General features: G+C 39.5%; 1 protein-coding gene across 1 annotated transcript in view; it reads right to left on the minus strand.

Annotated features, from left to right (window-relative positions):
- Positions 1-19,497, minus strand: part of GADL1 (glutamate decarboxylase like 1) — a 270,173-nt gene that overhangs the window by 11,606 nt on the left and 239,070 nt on the right. The gene's annotated exons all lie outside the window — the stretch shown is intronic.

The following is a 19,497-nucleotide window of genomic DNA, read 5'->3' on the forward strand; positions in this document are numbered from 1 at the left end:
ATTTTTTTTTTAATTATTATTATTTTTAAAATATTATTTTATTTTATTTTATTATTATGATTTTTTTCCGCCCCCCCCTCCCTGCTTGATACATGGCAGGGAGGGGAGCTCTCACTCCCTGGTGGTCCAGTGGCATTGGCAGTTCAGTGGAGGGGGGCTGGCAGGAAGCACTTACCTCTCCTGCAGCTCCTGTCAGCTCCCTCCTCCTCCACACCGGTCCGGTCAGCTCCCTCTGCCAGCTCACACTGTATGTCTCGCGAGAGCCGCACTATGACCCCGCGGCTCTCGCGAGACTTACACTGGGAGCTGACAGAGGTGCTGAACGGACCGGCGCGGAGGAGAAGGGAGCTGACAGGAGCTGCAGGAGAGGTAAGTATCGGAAGATTTACCTTGGATATCCCTTGTGCTAGAACCAACAGTCTGTGGAATCCATAGAACTTTGACACAGTCTCTTGTATAAAATTGTTACTTATTCAAAAGTTATGAATAATGAAAGACTGCATTTTGAAACTGCATTTATCATTCTTAATCATCAAATGTCTACGATCCCATAATCCCTGCTTGTCTATAAAGCACACAGTGCACCATCTCCTCTCCAACAGATATTCTCTTTCATTTTCAGTGAGTGAATCACAATAAAAACCAGCTTAACTGACTCAGGCAAATACATTTTACATCAACGTTTTACTTTCTTCTAAATAATATAGTACGGTCAAACAATTTGCAGCAGAGAATAAATATAATACCCTCACAAAAGATTTACACCATTATCTTGTATTTTATAGTTAGAGTTTGAATTGGTTACGGTTCTAAAGAACATTTAATTGAGTTAGTTACATTTGTTTTGATTTACTACTTCTAATAGACTTAATGTTAAGAAATTCTATGGATGTCCTATGGTTATAAAAATGGAACCACCATTCTCTATAAGACACAACGTTATTTATGCAAGACGTGGTGTAGTCTATTTGGTAGAAATGTTGATCTTTGTGGTGTTGTCAGCTTAGTGCGCGCAGTATGTTAGAGTTTTGAATAAACATGAGGTAGTCTTTACCAAACATTATACCATGGCATATTTACACTATTATAGCATGACGTATTCTACAATAGCATTAACTGGTAGTTCATGAAACAGAGTTCTTGCTTGTTTCTCTGCAACTAGGTCCTAGACACACATTTGTTGGATAGGTTTCGTTGCCGATCATTGTCTAGATTATACTCTTTCTTCATAATACTGATAGAGACGGAGGAGGATCGGTTGTTCAAAGCAAAACAATGCTCACGTGTTTGCTGGTGAATCTGCATTCGACTAGTTGATAGTGTTCCTCCCAGAACCAATTAGTTTTTTATTATGGACCCAACATAAGGGTAAAACAATTTCTGTCTATATCCTTAACCATCTCAAAACAAGAGAATCCATGACATGTTTTATTGTATAACGAGGATGCATGTAAAAGTAAAAAAAAAGAAAAAAGAAAGAAAGTAGATTTAAACTCCTGAACTTCCTTATTTTGCCAAAAATTGTTATGTACTTGCCAATAAAATGTTGACCTGTGTCTCCTTTCTAGTAAAACCTACAGCTTGAAGAATTGTTTTGGTTTTATTTTGTAAATAATATAGTTAGTATTCAGTCACATTAACCCCTTAAGGACCAAACTTCTGGAATAAAAGGGAATCATGACATGCCACACATGTCATGTGTCATTAAGGGGTTAAAGGAACACTCAAATAAAAAAAACAAAGCAAAAATATTTGTTCCTTTAAAAAACTTAAAATAAAAATGAATAACAGTCTTCCACATTGCAGCCCTTTCTAGACAGATCGGGACCCATCAGATCCTTCTCAGATTCTCAGAGTACTAATGCAGACACACAACACATGTCTGGCAATCACCAAGATCTGTCATACTAATGCTTGCTGCCCTATGAGAAACATTACTCATGTTTGACATAATTATGTTGAATGTTATAGCACTGAACCTGAAGTCATTCAAAAGTTTCAGTTGGCAAAAGATGACAATCATATGTATGTTATATGACCACACTAGGTCGGGTAAGAAAATAATCCATTTAATTTAGTCAGGGCTGTAGGAGACATCCCCCCCATGCCCACATATTTTATAGTCTTGTAATATGGAACTTACCAGAGAGCTAAAGGGAATTGGGAATAGTTGCTGAAAACAAGGTAAGTGATCATTATTAAACTTAGCTTTTACAGAGCAAAAGGTGCTAGACAGTGATCACATCAATAGAAAGGATCCTGCGCTCCCAAAAACACCCATAACATCTCAGTCTGTACAGGTCAGCATATCTCATATCTTACATTTGCAAAATGAATGCAGATAAGGCTAAAAATAAAGGGGTGGATTTATCCAGGCAAACTCAGGGGCTATTTTGAGGTAAGGCACTAAATAATGACCAATCACCAATTGACCGTATGTCAATATTTAGAACTTTGCACTCAAAACAACACATGCTTTGTCTTAATAAATATCCTCCTTTGTATAATACTTTACTACACATTTTTATGTTGTAATTTTAAGAGCCTATATGAGCATTAAAAGAGTGCTATGATTTAACATAGCAAGTTGCTATTGGGATTAACTGATTACTAATTAGTCAGACTGTAGTAATTACACCTCGTGCAAACTATTACAACACATAGCTGTAGGGTAGAGACCTTGCTTGTAAATAATTTTATATGTAGAAAGCTCAGAGCTCAGGAATGAGAGACATAACAAACATCACAGTCATGTTGAGACGTGAAAATCAATTTTCAATGGTCTTTAAAACCAGAGTAAGATCGCTTGCCATCTGCATAGCTTCCAGTCAACATATCTACAATATAAACTCCGGTGATGGCAAACCTTTAATTCCACTACAGTTTGATGACTCTCACCCAGCCTAAAATGTAAGACTGTTTCAAAATAACTGGGAAAACATTTCACAAAAACATGTCAGGGCAAGGTATACTGTAATGGGCACACATCATATTAATGATTACTAAAACATTTTATTTTTAGAAAAATGAAATTAAAAAGGTTGTTCTACCACTCCTTGAAAAATATGTTGTTATACTCCTTTGTTATAAAGTCTAAATGGTGCTATATAGTGTTTTACAAATATTGTATATTTAACCCCTTAAGGACCGGACTGTTTTTGCGATGTTGTACATTTGCGACCAGGTCTTTTTTTACACTTTTGTGGTGTCTGTGTTTAGCTGTAATTTTCCGCTCTCTCATTTACTGTTCCCATACAAATTATATATTGTTTTTTTCAGGACAAAAAGGGCTTTCTTTACATACCATTATTTATATATCTCATGTAATTTTATTCAAATAAAATAAAAAAATATGATAAAAAATTGAAAAAAATACATGTTTTTTGACTTTTACTTGAAAAATCATTTACTCATCTACAAAAGCGAATGAAAAAAGCTGCTAAATAGATTCAAAATTTTGTCCTGAGTTTAAAAATACCCAGTGTTTACATGCTTTTTTTTTGCAAGTTATAGGGCAATAAGTACACGTGGGATATAGCGGTTTCAAAACATACAATTTTAAAATTTATCAATAGTGACATTGTAACACTATTATCTGTCATAAATCTCTGAAAAACACCCCACATGTACATATTTTTTTTAAAGTAGACAACCCAGGGTATTCAATATGGGGTATGTCCAGTGTTTTTTAGTAGCCACTTAGTCACAAACACTGGCCAAAGTTAGCGTTCATATTTGTTTGTGTGTGAAAAAAGTAAAAAACTAAATTGAACGCTAATTTTGGCCAGTGTTTGTGACTAAGTAGCTACTAAAAAAGACTGGACATACCCCATTTGCAATACCTTGGGTTGTCTTCTTTTGCAAATGGTATGCCATCATGGGAGTAATTCTCATTCCTGGGCTACCATACGCTCTCAAAGGCAACGTAACCAACCTGGCCATTTTCAACGTAAAAATATGTGACCCATATATTTGACCCTGTAACTTTCAAAAACGCTATAAAACCTGTACATGGGGGGTACTGTGATACTCGGGAGACTTTTCTGAACACAAATATTAATGTTTCAAAACAGGAAAGCGTATCACAACAATTATATCATCAGTAGAAGTGCTGTTTGGGTGTAAAAAATGCAAAAAAAGTAACTTTCACTGACAATATCATGGCTGTGATATTTTTTACTGTTTTGAATCATTAATATTTGTGTTCAGCGAAGTCTCCTGAGTAAAACAGTACCCTCCATGTACAGGTTTTAGGGCGTCATAGAAAGTTACAGGGTAAAATACAGTGCTAGCACATTAAATTCTCCGGTCTTTCGTCCTGGGTTCGCAGCCAGGTCCCTCAAATTGCAATGAATAAAATTACTTAATTATGTAAAAATATTACATAAATACGCATGTAGAATTTAAATATATATGCATATTTATATATTTGAAGTCTACGTGTATATTTATATAATTATTTATGTAATTTTGTATATGGACATATGTATATTTTGTATTATTATTATTTATTTATATATACATAGATATATATACAATTTTGTTCTAAGTGTATTTTGATATAAATATATATATATTAATATCAAAATACAATTAGAATAAAATTTCATATAGACATATAATTATTTTTTAATTTTTTATTATTATTTTTAAATTTTTTAATTTAACTTAAATTACTTATTATTTGTATTTTATAATAATATATATATACAATATATATAGTTATTATATATATTATATATATACGTGTGTAGTTTAATTATACGTGTATTTTTATATTAATATATATATACATATTAATATAAAAATACACTTGGCATGACATTATATATATGATATATAGACATATATTATATAGATATAATATGCCTATATGTCATATATATATATACAAATATATAATATATATATATATTTTTAATTAACATTAACTTTTTTTTATTTTACAGTTGCAGGGAGACTGCCTGTCAGCACAGACAGTCCCCCTGCAGGCAGAGACTAGGACACCTATTGTGACCATGTGGTCGCCCTATTGGGCGATCACATGGCCACAGGGGTCCTAATCCGCCATGGGGAGACTGTCTGGGCTGCAGGCAGTCTCCCCACACCGGGACCAACGCTGATCGCCGCCGGGGGAACGACGGCGATCGGGTAAGTACATAAGACCGCTGTGACGGTTCAGGACCGTCAGCGGTCGGCAACGGTAAAATGCCGATGATGGTCCTGAACCGTCACCGGTCCTTAAGGGGTTAATACACACAAGAAACACACACAAATAAAAATGAATGAAAATAATACACACTTAAAATAAACACTTATGTTGCATGTCTTCTCTCTGGAAGACTCTCTCTTAAATATACATATTTTTTTTGTTACTCTTGTCTCCCTAACTCCTGCCCTGGTCATCTCATTAAAGGTGCACTGTAGGCACTATAGCCATATCACCAAAATCAAGACAGTGAAGGAAACAGAAGATCCTGAAATAAGAGTGGCCTAGATATTTTTTGATCAAAGCCTCTGGGCACCAACCATTTGGTTCCAAGTGCTAACCCAAACCTGGGGAATTTTGAGGAAGATAGATTAAAAAAGTCAAGAGAAATGAAGATGACAGCAAAAGGGATTTCAACCTATTAGGGGTTTAACTCACCATTCCCCAAATTAAAGTCATCAATAGAGGACTAAAAAGTGTGCCCAAATGAATTAATTAGATCACTTTGGTTGTTACATTGATGTCCAGAAGTTCTTAACAAAGTTGTTTGAAAAAATACTTTAAGATACATTAAGAACAATGCAATACGAACCCAATAGAGGATATGGGGCTAGTTAGAAATTCCTTTTGACATATTGAATTCAAACCAACTTCTAAATTCTACCCCCACCATCCAACCACCATACACATGGATCTATTCAGTGAATTAATAATGCAAGTTATTAACAAACTAAAAAAACTAAAATAACAGAAGGGACAACCTAACAACAGTTGAATGACCAGCTCTAAAGCAAAGCAGATCTAATGAAATAATAAAGATTATAATGAAACGTTGGTTATAAAACCAGCAGACAAAGGTGTGGGGAATAGTACACTTGTCTAAAGAAAAAAGCATAGATTAATCAACGCAATTACAGGAATGGATGGATACACGAAACAATTTGTTAGACAGAAAGATATTACATTGAGCAGAGTAAGTAATGAGAACCGCACTCAGTCCCAAAGGCCAAGGGTGCTCCAGAGCAGGACCAGCAAGCCCAGTACAATAATCCAAGAAGAAAAAACTCACAGGCACTCCAACTTCAAGCCGCAGGCAGATTTATTGTGACAGAATGCAACGCAACGTTTCGACCGGAAAGGTCTTTTTCAAGCTTGAAAAAGACCTTTCCGGTCGAAACGTTGCATTGCATTCTGTCATAATAAATCTGCCTGCGGCTTGAAGTTGGAGTGCCTGTGAGTTTTTTCTTCTTAGAAAGATATTACATGGCATATCAAGTTAAAATTAATACAATTATATCTATATCTATAATGAATTTCCAAAAATACCAACCTTTTATTATCTACCAAAAATACATAAAGGTAAGCATAATCCCCCAGGAAGGCTGATTATCTCAGGAATCAATTATTTAAAATACAACCTATCTCAGTACATAGACACATCCCTACAATCATATGTGGTAAAAAACAAATCCCATTTGAAAGATATCCCAAACATGAGGATTTTGAAAGAGTTTGAATGGGAAGAAAATATGATCCTAGTCACAAGTGACGTCTCCTCATTATCCATGAATATTGATCATTAGTGATGTCACGAACGGTTCGCTGGCGAATAGTTCCTGGCGAACATAGCTTGTTCGGGTTCGCCTCGGCATGCGAACATATGCGATGTTCGGTCCGCCCCCTATTCGTATTCATTGAGTAAACTTTGACCCTGTACCTCACAGTCAGCAGACACATTCCAGCCAATCAGCAGCAGACCCTCCCTGCGAGACCTCCCACCTCCTAGACAGCATACAATTTAGATTAATTCTGAAGCTGCATTCATTTTTTTTGTATTATTATTATTATTATTTTTTTGTGTTTGTGTTTATTATACATTCTCCTCCATAGCCAGTAACCTGTGTTTATTATACATTATCCCCCATAGCCAGTAACCTGTGTTTATTATACATTATCCCCCCATAGCCAGTAACCTGTGTTTATTATACATTATCCCCATAGCCAGTAACCTGTGTTTATTATACATTACCCCCCCACAACAAGTAACATGTGTTTATTATACATTATCCCCCACAACCAGTAACCTGTGTTTATTATACATTATCCTCCCCATAGCCAGTAACCTGTGTTTATTATACATTATCCTCCCCATAGCCAGTAACCTGTGTTTATTATACATTATCCCCCCATAGCCAGTAACCTGTGTTTATTATACATTATCCTCCCATAGCCAGTAACCTGTGTTTCTTATACATTATCCCTCCATAGCCAGTAACCTGTGCATAGGCGTGCGCACGGGGTGTGCCGGCACGCCTATGGATTAAGTCCTGCAGGAACGGAGTTCCTGCACTTTTATGAGCAGGAACACCGTTCCTGCAGGCACTCAGCGCCCCCAAATGCCCCCCTTCCTCCCCCTGTCATGGGGGGGCAAGAGGTGATGGACCCCAAACCCCCCTCCTCCCCCGGTCGGGCGCCTGTCTTCATCTCAGCCGCGGCGAGGGAGCTGTGTGCTCTCTGCTTCCTCTTGCTGCGCGCCGTTTGCTGATGCCGGAGCCGGAATATGACGTCATATTACGGCTCCCAGCTACAGCAGACAGCCCGCGCGGTGAGAGGGAGCAGAGAGCACACAGCTCCCTCGCCGCGGCTGAGATGAAGACAGGCGCCCAACCCACTGGACCCCAGGGACAAGTCCACGCCAGCACTCCAGGTAGGGAGGCTGGGTGGACATTTTTTAATTATAAAAAATTAATTTGTGTGTCTGTGAATGTGTGTGTATATGTGTCAGTGTATGTGTGTGTGTGTGTGTGTGTGTCTGTGAATGTGTGTGTATATGTGTCAGTGTATGTGTGTGTGTGTGTGTGTGTGTGTGTGTCTGTGAATGTGTGTGTATATGTGTCAGTGTATGTGTGTGTGTGTGTGACTGTGAATGTGTGTGTATATGTGTCAGTGTATGTGTGTGTGTGTGTCTGTGAATGTGTGTGTATATGTGTCAGTGTATGTGTGTGTGTGTGTCTGTGAATGTGTGTGTATATGTGTCAGTGTGTGTGTCTGAATGTGTGTGTGAATGTATGTATGGGTGTCTGTGAATGTTTGAGTGTGTATGTGTCTGTGAATGTGTGTGTGTATATGAATGTGTGTGTGTATGTGTATCTGTGAATGTATGAGTGTGTGTCAGTGTATGTGAATGTGTGTGTGTGTATGTGTGTCTGTGAATGTATGAGTGTGTGTGTCTTAATGTGTGTGTTTCTTAGTATGCATGCCAGTGTGTGTGTGTGCATATATATATATATATATATATATATATATATATATATATATATATATATACACACACACACACACACACACACACACACACATTGGAGTGTATATTATTTTTTTTTGGGGGGGGGGAATCTTGGGAGAGTTCCCACACTTTATTCCCCAGGACTTTATTCTCCCCTGTCAGCTCACACAGAACCGGCGCTATCTGAGTGCCGGCTCTGCTCTAAGCCTCCATGGGCTGGCGGGGAGATCAAAGATCTACCTCACCGGCCCACAGCAGCATGGAGGGAGGCAGGAGAGGACCCGGGGAACTCCAGACAGCAGCTCCGCCAGGTTCCCCTCGCGATATCTTAGCATTGCCGTGGCAACGCTCAGATCTCGCGAGAGTTAACTCTAGCCCCGCAGGCTAGAGTTAACTCTCCACTGGACCACCAGGGATGGCACATGGCAGCGAGGATCCCCCCTCCCTACATAAGGTAGGAAGGGAGGGGGGATATTTACTAATCTGCCCCCACCTCCACAATCCCTCCAAACATACAGATACAGACATACAGCACCCACACATACAGCACCCACACACAAACAGCACCTACAGAAATACAGCACCCTCACACAAACAGCACACACACAGCACCCACACACATACAGTACACATACAGCACCCACACACAGCACGCTCACACACACAGTACACTAACCGCACTCTCACAAACACACAACACCCTCACACACAGCACACTAACAGCACCCTCACAAATACACGACACACACACACATCACACAAACAGCACCATCACACACACATCACACAAACAGCACCCTCACACACACAGCACACTAACAGGACCCTAACAAACACTCACACCCAAACAGCACCCTCACAAACACACACACACAAACACCCTCACCCACATAGCACACTACCAGCACCCTCACACACATATCTCACTAACAGCACCCTCACACATACACACACACAGCAGCACCCTCACACATACACACACACAGCAGCACCCTTACACACAGCACACTAACAGCACACACAGCAGTGTGTGTGTGTGTATATATATATATATATATATATATATATATACACACATACACATGCGGCGTGTGTTTGTGCTTTAGGGTGCACACCCTAATGCAATAGGCTGCGCACGCCTATGAACCTGTGTTTATTATACATTATCCCCCCATAGCCAGTGACCTGTGTTTATTATACATTATCCCCCCATAGCCAGTAACCTGTGTTTATTATACATTATCCCTCCCATAGCCAGTAACCTGTGTTTATTATACATTATCCCCCCACAACCAGTAACCTGTGTTTATTAAACATTATCCTCCCCACAACCAGTAACCTGTGTTTATTATACATTATCCCCCCATAGCCAGTAACCTGTGTTTATTATACATTATCCTCCCCATAGCCAGTAACTTGTGTTTATTATACATTATCCCCCCATAACCAGTAACCTGTGTTTATTATACAGTATCCTCCCATAGCCAGTAACCTGTGTTTATTATACATTATCCCTCCACAGCCAGTAACCTGTGTTTATTATACAATACCCCCCCATAGCCAGTAACCTGTGTTTATTATACATTATCCCTCCCATAGCCAGTAACCTGTGTTTATTATACATTACCCCCCCCCCCCCCCCCATAGCCAGTAACCTGTGTTTATTATACATTATCCCCCATAGTCATTTATCATTGGACCTAGGCAGCATGATGTCTTAGGCCGGCCCAGAGAGTGAGTGAGTGAATAATATAATATATATGTTCAGAAACATATTAGTAATATATGTAAATCGGGTTCATGCAAAGAGGGTGAAAAGGTATTAAAGAAAAACACACTTATTGCATCAAATTTACAAAGCCAAACTTTTAAAAGCTTTCCTCTTTCTCGGGATGAGGAATATATCGGTTTTAGACTGAGGATTTCCATCTGCCCAATCTTCTAATAATATGCACTGGAGTGTCAGTGTTGAAGGAAACCGAAGCTGCCCCTATTCTAAATGAAAGACCTGAGACATGGATACAACCCAATCTTAGGAGTAGTGTTCTGATGTAGAGGATGAATTTAGCCATAGTCAGAGGGATTCAGTGAGAGTAGTGGTGAAATGTGTGTGGCATGACTGAGTGTGGGTAAGTAAGAGTCAAGTATTTTAACTGGGCACTAGTTCTAGGTGGGATAAAGTGGTATAGCGGATGGATGAGTAGTTTGGTTCGTTTTAGAGGTTTGTAGAGAAAGTATATAGTGATCATGATTTTTAGCGATATCCAATATTTTTAAGGTGCTCTCAAACAAACATAAAATGCTATATAAAATTTGTGGGAATATCGAATAGTAGTGTACAGTAAATCAGAGAGGGCTCAGAATATCGAACCATCGGTCGGTAACCTGGATGAAGTAGGGGGTCTATCTGTTTTATTAAATACGCGGTAATATGCTTTTAATGGGATAGGACATTAGGAAAGGTGTGTGATTGGGATAAGTGGTTGTGGCTGTATTTACCTTATCCTGGGACCGACCTGGCTCCTAAGCTTGAGCCGCGCGTGGCTGGATCACTCCTGCCTCCACACGAGCCACGTGCACTGACCGCAGTGATCGGTCACGTGGCCCGCCTGGCACTAGGAGCACGGCTCGCTCTTAAAGGGGCAGTGGGAGCCAAAAGTTGATTCAGGCTCCCATTGGCCCACGTCATTCCAGCACCCCCACACACAAACGTTTTGGGGGCACAATAGCTTGCATTTAAAAAAAGACAAACCTTTTTGACTGTAATATAATAGCAGTCAGGTTCCTTCACATGTGTGCATTTCAGGGCCTGCCAGGGCACAGTGTCACACCAGTGCAACTCATATCTGGTGTAACAGTAGTGTACATAAAAAAAAAAAACTAGAAATTTGACTGTGAAATAATAGCAGTCAGTTTCCTTCACACGTGTGCGTTTAAAAAAAAATACAGGGGGCTTGTTGTCACCTTTCGGGGACCCTTGGTGTTGTACGTGGCTGGGTGGAGGAAGAGACCTTCAATGACATCAGTGAGGACAAGGAACGGGACATGGCCTGCTTAGTATCCTACCTTGTGCAAATGGGGAGTTTGCGGTTGTGCAAATGGACTGTTTGCGGTTGTTTGCGGTGCGTTAAACGGGGAGTTTGGTCTGTCACTGTGAAGCGGGCGTAACCCTTACACTACCTGATCGATACAACATCATACCTGATGTTTTAAAGCACGTTATTCCAAACAATTTAGGAATGTTAGGTGATTTATGCCCTTTATGGATTAAAACCAGACTCTGCATCAACTATGCAATTTTCCATGGGAGTTTTGCCATGGATCCACCTCCAGCATGCCACAGTCCAGGTGTTAATCCCCTTGAAACAACTTTTCCATCACTATTGTGGCCAGAAAGAGTCCCTGTGGGTTTTAAAATTTGCCTGCCTATTGAAGTCTATGGTGGTTCGCCGGGTTCGCCCGTTCGCGAACATTTGCGGAAGTTCGCGTTCGCTGTTTGCGAACGGAAAATTTTATGTTGGCGACATCACTATTGATTATGAATTGGGATATAGAACGGGCAGAGCAACACTGAAATGTGTGAGGGATATGGCTGCTCTCCAAATTGGTTTTGTTGAAGAGGATATCAACTTTATATTAAAGAATAATTATTTTAGGTTTGGGTACCAGTTTTATCTTCAAATCAAAAGTACCACTATTGGCACCAAATTTGCACCCAGTTTTGCTAACTTTTTCATGGCATCATGGGAAGAAGAGTATGTATGGAAACCAAACAGGTGGAACAACTATCTGCTGACCTATAAGCGGTACATTGATTATATTTTTTATAATTTAGAATGGCTCTTCACCTGAACTTTAAAACTTTTAATCCTATCTTAACAATAATATGCCTGGGATTGAACTGACTAGCAAAGTGGTGCAAAAAAAGGTGGCATGTTATATGCAAAAAACAGAACAAAATTCACACCAAAACCGCTATTAAATGAGTAGACAACAACAACTGTATAGTACAGAATAGCGGTCATCTTCCAAAACGGTTGAACAATGTGTCCAAAAACAAAATGAGAAGTATGAGGAGGAATAGCTCAGAGATGAGTGTGTACAGGATGCCACAGTCCTTTAAGACCATGACCAGGCCCCTGTAACGTTGGCCGGCTGGGAGGAATTGACAGCCTGTCACTTCCTCTCAGCCTCATGCAGAGAGACAGTGCGGTAGGGAGATGAGGTAGCCGCAGCATGAGGGGAGAGGAGCAGTCCAGAGCTGTTCCAGACCCCTCACACACAGCAGCCGGCAGGATTCCAAGTCCTATGCCCACCCATAATCCTTTGAGGTAGTAACATCACTGCAGATTTGTGATTTATGTGGGAAAGGCAAGTCTTATGACTTGACTGGTGTGCGGATTTTTGTTTAACGTATTAACTATCCACAGACTTCAGATGGAAGGGGTTTTCAATCACAATTTTTTTCCCCACCATGACTTTTTTGGTTTTTGCTTCCCAAGCACTACCAAGGCTCAATAAGCAAACCAGTAGCCAACCTCATGCTGATAATTTGCATTAACGATGAAACAGCTGTCCATGAGTGGTTCACTGGCTTTGCATATTTTCCTAAGTTGTGTTTCAAAGCTGTTGTGTGCAGCAAACACAGGCTCAAAGGAATCAATGTTTAAAATGGAACGAGGCAAAAATGTGATTCTTTGTTAGACGAATTTGCATATGCCCACCCAGAATCCTTTGCGGTAGTAACATCACTGCAGATTTGTGATTTCTGTGGGAAAGACAAGTCTTATGGCTTAACTGGTGTGCAGATTTTTGTCTAACATTGTATTAACTATCCACAGACTTCAGGTGGAAGGGGTTTTCAATCACAATTTTTTCCGCACCAGGACCTTCTTGGTTTTTGCTTCCCTACCTATATAAAGATAGAGACAGACAGACAGACGTACGTACAGACAGACGTACGTACGTACAGACAGACAGACGTATCTATCTATCTATACACACACACACACACACACATGTATTAAATACCAAGTAGAATTTCATGTTGTGTAAACATAATTGTGTTTCTGCCCTCAGTCATGTACAATGAATGATTGATGCAATGCCCTCAGAGAAAATAGCAGCATGTGTAAGGATGATTAACCCATTCATTTGATTGTGACTCATAAGGTATTGTTTAGAGTTTCCCAACCTTCCCTTTCTGTTTGTCAGCGCTTTTTCTGTATAAGCCCCTTTATGAAGATTTTATTACATCATGAAACGGAAGGCTACTTGCATTCTCTTTGTTAGACAAAAAGCCTCCACAGGCAAAACAAATAAATTGGTCTTGTTTAATATCTCCTGATGCAATAAATTAAAGATCTCCACTTCCAGCAGCTGTGCTGAGCATTTTATCACATATTAATATAATGTTACATTTCTGTATAAGAATAGAGGATTTTGGGTAGTGTAGTCTTATAAATAATACATTGTAAACTGCTGAGTGAGCAGCTCAAAAAGAACTCTGAGTATTTGTCATTTACTCTAAACATCAATTTCTACCAAACTCCCAAGATCCAGATCCACTGGCCTGACTTATGAATATCTTTCCCATCAGTCAAAGCAAATGATTGTAGCGAATGCATTTTATTTTAATTTCATACCACAAAACATCTGAACTATGTCAAGCAAATAGCTAATGGTGCTTCCTTGTACATTTGATCTGCTGGCAATGAATACTTAGATCAAATAGTTTATTCAACATGTGCTAATACGTGGCTTAAAAATACATTGATGGCATTTTGATATAAAATTAAATACGCATTTAATTTAGCTGTAAAATCTTTCTTTCAGCGCTAATTAGAAACAAATGCAGTTACTTCATATCTGTCAGCAGGGACAATGGAACTATGCCGTGTTTGCAAGGCAATCACGTTTAATCCCTTGGCTAAATCTCTGTGTAAAAGTCTACACATGCTTTTCTTATGAATCGCCCATCCCTTAACCACCAAAATGTGAATTACACGGATGAGAATTCTTCCTTCTATTGCGCTATAAAAGAAAAATAAATAAACTGACAAAGCAGTAACTACAAACCACATCCCTATTTTGTACAAATACCTAGTTTATTTAGATAGAGGCACACCTGTAACATTGTGTAAACTGTAATGCTATGCTAAATAATCTAACACACTGTTAAAAAAATATATTTGTGGTGCCTCAACCTTCCAATGCAATATTCCCCTGTTATCTAAATATATCTAGATGATTCTTGCATGCCCTGGAGGGACAATTGGAACTGTGTACTGCCAACAAGCTGAATATTATTAATAATAATAATAATTATACAAAAAAAACAAAAAACACAGTTTTATTGGAGGATGGTACAAAAGTAATGGATCGTGAATAGTACGTAGAGTTCAAGTGCAGCCTGTGTGTGCCCTTTTTTTTAACCAGTTATGGTTAATGAGGTGTGGATATTGTGATTTCTGATACTATGGGAAAATACACAAATAATGATTCTATATACGACAATTAATTGTTTCATTAAGATATATGGCGATGCAGAAGAATCTAACTGTTTATGTAAAATTATTTAGAAAAAAATATATATAAATGAAAAAATGTTTTAACATATAGCATGAGCACATACATATATCAACATTTTTCTTTTGGAAAATGAAGATATTTTATTTATAGCTATCATATTTTTTAATTCCCTTTCATTAAAATGAACTAAACATAACCTTTCAGTGCTGGATCATGATCTTATAATTATATCCTAATTTCATATATAATTACACTGAAATGTATAATTCAATAGATTATTGAATTTAAACTGCAAGGTTCAAATCATAGGCATATGGCAAAGGATTATTACAATGTAAGCTCCACGACTGTGGGAGTGGGGCAACCTGTTTGCTAAACTCAGACATTTACAATGATTGCTATTCAAAATGACATGGATTGAATTCAGTTGGCCAGGTTCCAATTATTTGTCAGATTTAATTTTTAATGTTTCTGTGACAATCTGCATATAAATTAAGAGAAGTGTGATAGAGTTATAAGAGCGAATACGGTTTCACAAAATGGCAGATATAGAAAAGTAAAACCAGCTACAAATTTACAAAACTATGCTTAAACGAACCTTTTTCTAGAACAACTTTATTTCTGTTATACTGAATGCTGATCAACCAACACCTAACTTCAAACTGAGCAGGGACACTATAGGCACCCAGACCACTTCAGCTTATTTAAGTGGTCTGGGTGCACTTAGTGCTGTAATGTAAATCATTACAGTTTCGGAGAAACTGCAATGTTTACATTGCAGCACTAAGGCTCCCTCCAGACAGCCATGACTGCTGACTCCTTCGATCACCAAAATCCCATTACTCTTTCATTGCCAATAAGTAACGCAACACCATGTTAAGTGGGTAAGGGCAACGGCCACAGCTTTATTTAAACCAGCATAACCAAATACTGTCAGCTGCTGGTTTTACCCAGCAGACAGGTAAACTTAAAACATCTTCCAGAGCCTCTTCAGCCTGTCCTTCGTCATCAACCAAATTCAGGCTGCGACTCCCCAAGCCCGTCCGGGCATTATTCATTTACCAAACTTGCTGGTGCAGGAAACCCGCAGCTGTGACAAAATGAGAACAAAGAAAACACAACACAAAACAACAATTCCAGAACAGAACCATTGGGGAGGGTGGGTGGGGAAAGACACTGCCAGGCTCCCTCAGCATTGTTCACCAGTAGTCTGGTAATTTTTCCCAGAATTCCATGCTTTCCACTGTCAAACCAACTGTATCCTTTTGGTTGCTATGCCAACTCCTCAGGGCAGCAGTCATGCTCCCCCTCCCTATTCGCTCCGGGGGTTGGCCTCTTGAGGCGTTTTCTGCATCCAAACGGACCTTTGGTCCGGTAACTGACACTGGACATCCTCACACTCTGCATGAAGACATCCAGCGTCAGATTTTTCCCCATAGGAAAGCAATGATTTAATCTGTGCGTGGCATTTGCTGTGCATGTGCATTGGCGCCTGCTCATCGCGGGACATCGGAGGGGGCTGAGCGTCGACTCAGCACCAAGGGACATCGGTGCTGGGATAAAGTAAGTAAATAAAGGGGTTTTAACCCTTTATGCACTGAGGAGGAGGGGGCACGAGGGAGGGGGGAGGCAGAGGGAGCAATAGTGCCAGGAATATAGCTTTGTATTCCTGGCACTATAGTATCCCTTTAAAAGAGGACAGCAACAACAAGGAATGTAACATGATTTTGTACATAAGGGAGGATATGACTAATTGCACCTTCCCTAGCATTCTGCCATCGTTTTTGGAATAACTACATACAAGTCTGGATTCAGAGTGAAAGACAACAGATCATTATTGATACATTTATTTTTTTCCCAAATGAATTAAAAATAGACGTTGGAAAGTTAGATACCTTGTGCAGATATTTAAGATGAGGTCCGAAGCAAAGCTGTAAGCAAATGTAGGTATGAAAAGTAGAGAACTGGAGTTAAATGTTAGATTTAAAAGAGCTTATTAGCAATGCTGACTGTCAGATGCTGACTGTCAGATCAAAGAGCAATACTCTGGGAGAATATTATCCAGAGGAAGACCTCTCAAACAAGAGCGAATATAAACAGCAGAGAAGATAAACACACTGTGATATAACATACCAATTTTAAATGACACATCAATTACAGGAACAAAATTATTCGGTCACGACTGTATACGTCAAGTTAAGAATTTGAGATGCTTGTTCTGGTGAGAATGATTCAGAAACTGAAACTGGGAAATAAGAGAGACAAAAAAAATCTTCTTGAACCCGAAGACCTTGAAATATGAAGCTTAGACCACTGGCTAATAACGTGGTTCACAGGACAGCTGGCGCAACTGAGCCCCTAAAGCAGAGCATTCTAAGAATGCTGCAGCTCTCAATAATCCATCTATGTCTAGTGGATAGTTGGGATAGGATAATGGAGTAGTATTGCACACACGTGTCACAGACTGGTATTATCTGCTCCCTTTTGGTATGCAAGCTTGGTTTTCTTGTCTCCAATGGTTTGTAGGGAGATGTAGAAACAGCAAGACTCTATGCCTGTAGTATATAAATATTTAATTCATGTCTATGCTCTAGTCCTTAGTAAGATATTAAGAGAACTTCTAGAATAATATGGAGGCTAACTGGCTATATCAGTCTCATGGCATTCGGAAATTTAGTTGTTACTTGAAGTAACCTCCTTTTATCATAGCCATACCTTATTAGGCATCATATTCTTAATTCTATTCAATTTAGAAAAGAATGATTGACAAATAAAAGGTTAAGTTCCTATGCTTTTTAATATTATGTTTAATTACTTTTTCCTGGCAGGCAGCATAGGGAAAGCATACAGAGAAGAGGTGAAATTAAACAATGTACTTTTTTTATGTGTGTCATGACTGTGCCTGGTCTGAACAGAGTGTGCTTTTCTAAATATTTAAAGGAACAATGTAGGGCCAGGAACACAAACATTTATTCCTGATCCTATAGTGTTAAAACACTATCTAGCCCCCCCTGCTGCCACCTAGCCTCCCTAAATATAGTATCATCTTACCTTTATTACAGTCTGCTGGCTCTGCCCTTGATCTGCCTACTTGGCTGACATCATTAGAAGTGGTGAGGAGACAGACCAGGGTCAGAGCCAGCACAGCCCTGGTCAAGTCAGCATCTACTCATAGAGATGCATTGAATCACTGCATCTCTATGAGGAAAGTTCAGTGTCTCCATGCAGATGGCGAATACACTGAATGGCAGTGCTGCTTACTCTGCAGCACTGCCCAAAGAAAGACCTCTAGTAGCCATCTAAGGAGTGGCTAGTGGAGGTATCCCTAGGCTGTAAGTTAAACACTGTGTTTTTTCTGAAAAAAACTGTGTTTAGTGCAAAAAGCCTGAAGGGAAGGATTATACTCACCAGAACAAATTCAATAAGCTGTAGTTGTTCTGGTGACTATATAGTCCCTATAATATAAACTGAAAAAAACAAAAATGAAGCATCACATAGGAAACAGGCTAATGCAAGGTGATTTGAATGTTTTATTTAATAGTAAATTCCATGTCCCCTGGAAGAGCCCACTTAGTGGTGAAACGCACGATGGGACGTATTTGTATAGTTTTCGGCTCCCAATGGAGTCCACATGTTCTCATAAAAGTGCCTAAAGACATTGAAGTGCCTGGACCCTTTTCCTAATACTGGTATTTATTATCTTCTGGGCTTGTGCTGGTCCTTGGTTCAGTTAAAGGGATACTCCAGGCACCCAGACCACTTCTGCCCATTGGACTCCCACTAACCTTAACCCTGCAAGTGTATTTATTGCAGTTTTCATAAACTGCAATAATTACCTTGCGGGGTTAAGTCCTCCTCTAGTGTCTGTCTATCAGACAGCCACAAGAGGGACTTCCGTGTTCTTAGAACACAAAAAGTGTGTTATACGACACTTGACGTCCTCACGCTATGTGAGGACCTCCAGTGTTGCCGCAATCCCCATAGGAAAGCATTGTGTGCGCATTAGGTCTCCCGCGCTGGCTGATGTCGGCTGGGGAGGAGAGTAGGCGAAGCCTGACCCAGCGCCGAGGGACATCGGCGCTGCACTCCGGTAAGTCACTGAAGGGGTTTTAACCCCTTCAGCAACTTGGGATGGGTGGTGGGAGGCAGAGGGGCACTACAGGGTCCTGCAGTGCCAGGAAAACAAATGTTTCCCTGGCACTGGAGAATCCCTTTAAGTGAATTGAGTGAGGTTCCTTTTCAATTTTTGCAAGATAAATACATCCATGACATAGAAACATAGAAACATAGAAACATAGAATGTGACGGCAGATAAGAACCATTCGGCCCATCTAGTCTGCCCAGATTTCTAAATACTTTCATTAGTCCCTGGCCTTATCTTATAGTTAGGATAGCCTTATGCCTATCCCACGCATGCTTAAACTCCTTTACTGTGTTAACCTCTACCACTTCAGCTGGAAGGCTATTCCAT

The sequence above is a fragment of the Pelobates fuscus genome, chromosome 4, assembly GCF_036172605.1.
Source record: "Pelobates fuscus isolate aPelFus1 chromosome 4, aPelFus1.pri, whole genome shotgun sequence".
NCBI lineage: Eukaryota > Metazoa > Chordata > Amphibia > Anura > Pelobatidae > Pelobates > Pelobates fuscus.